Source organism: Arvicanthis niloticus, chromosome 29, assembly GCF_011762505.2.
Source record: "Arvicanthis niloticus isolate mArvNil1 chromosome 29, mArvNil1.pat.X, whole genome shotgun sequence".
In the NCBI taxonomy this organism is placed as follows: domain Eukaryota; kingdom Metazoa; phylum Chordata; class Mammalia; order Rodentia; family Muridae; genus Arvicanthis; species Arvicanthis niloticus.
This window is the reverse complement of record NC_133437.1, coordinates 2,218,256-2,219,721: the sequence shown is the minus strand read 5'-3', so window position 1 is coordinate 2,219,721 and position 1,466 is coordinate 2,218,256. Positions and strand designations below refer to the sequence as shown.

Below are 1,466 nucleotides of genomic sequence, written 5' to 3'. Positions count from 1 at the left end.
TCTCCTCTGAAACTGTAAGCCAGCCCCAATTGTTTTCCTTATTAACAGTTGCCTTGGTTGTGCTGTCTCTTCACAGCAACAGAACCCTAACTAAGACAATCCCAGCCATAAAATTATTTCTTTGCTACTTCAAAACTGTTATTTTGCTAGTTATAAATCATAATGTAAATATCTGCTATGTAGAATATCTGATATTCGACCCCAAAGGGATTGCAACTCAGAGGTTGAGAACTATAGAGGATACAGAAATAATTTTGACTAAAATCTGGGTTGATACTTGGTCCAAACAGCTCCTGTAGATAGTAAACCATATATCCTAGCTTGATGTGGAAATAGGTTGTAACTTAAACTAAGAACATACCTTTGTCAGTGTCTTTGGAGTGGGTGTAGGGGATGCTAGGTAGTTTTATGTCAGCTAGAGTTTCTGAAAGGAGTGAATCTCAGTTGACAAAATGCCTCCCTAAGACCTAGCTGTAGGGCATTTTCTTAATTAGTGATTGATCTATTCCACTGTGGCTGATGCTTTCATCGGGTTGGTGATCTGGTATCTGTAAGGAAGCCATGAAGAGTAGGCCAATAAGCAGAATCCTCCATGATGTCTGCATCAGCTCCTCCCTCCAGGTTTGAGTTTCTTGTCCTGACTTCCTGCAATGATGAACAGTGGCATGGAAGTGTAAGTCAAATAAACCCTTTTCTACCAAAGCTGTTTTGGCCATGGTGTTTCATCACAGCAATAGTAACCCTACCCAAGACAAATGGTTCTATTTGCTTATTTTGAGACAGTCTTCCTTTGCAGCCCAGGTATGCTTCAAGTTACCATTTCTTCTACCTCAGCTTTCCTAATGATGTTCTTGCAGGTCTTTACCATACAGCTAGGGTAAAAGGCTCTCAAACAACTAAATCTCAGCCAGTCACATTTACATTTCAGCCAATCCCAGGCTGCAAAAGGCAATTGCCTTTGATCAGTCAGGTTGTTCCTGTTTCTCCTTCTCATCCACCCCTTCTCTCTACTTTTCTTTTTCCTTAGAAACACTAGTAATTTTGGAAAACATTCCCAGTAACCTGGTAGCCCACAGGTTTTTGACAGTAAAGGCTGTTACTTGTGCAAATCAGAATCTGATACTGGCTAGATGGTGACAGCCTTGCCAATGAGCAAGAATAAGGTCTTCCACAAGGTCATTTCTTCACGCATATTATTACTTTGGCTATGAATGTCGCCTGCACCTGTGATGAGTGTGGCTCAACCATCTTTAGAATAGTGTGTGTTTCTATAGTCCCTTTTCTTGGCCAAGTATGTTATGTTAGATTGACCTGGTTTCAGTTTTACTTTTAAGAATAGTAATATCACAATTGTGGCCTTAATTTGCATTTCCCCTGTGACTAATGCTACAGAGCTGGTTTCATGTGTGAACTTATCATGTGTATCTCATTTGTCAAAGTCTTCACATTTTTTGTCCTTTTGAAAA

General features: G+C 40.0%; 1 pseudogene; it reads right to left on the bottom strand.

Annotated features, from left to right (window-relative positions):
- Nucleotides 1-1,091: 1,091 nt before the first annotated feature.
- On the bottom strand, nt 1,092-1,213 carry LOC143440510 (small nucleolar RNA SNORA24; annotated as a pseudogene).
- Nucleotides 1,214-1,466: the final 253 nt, after the last annotated feature.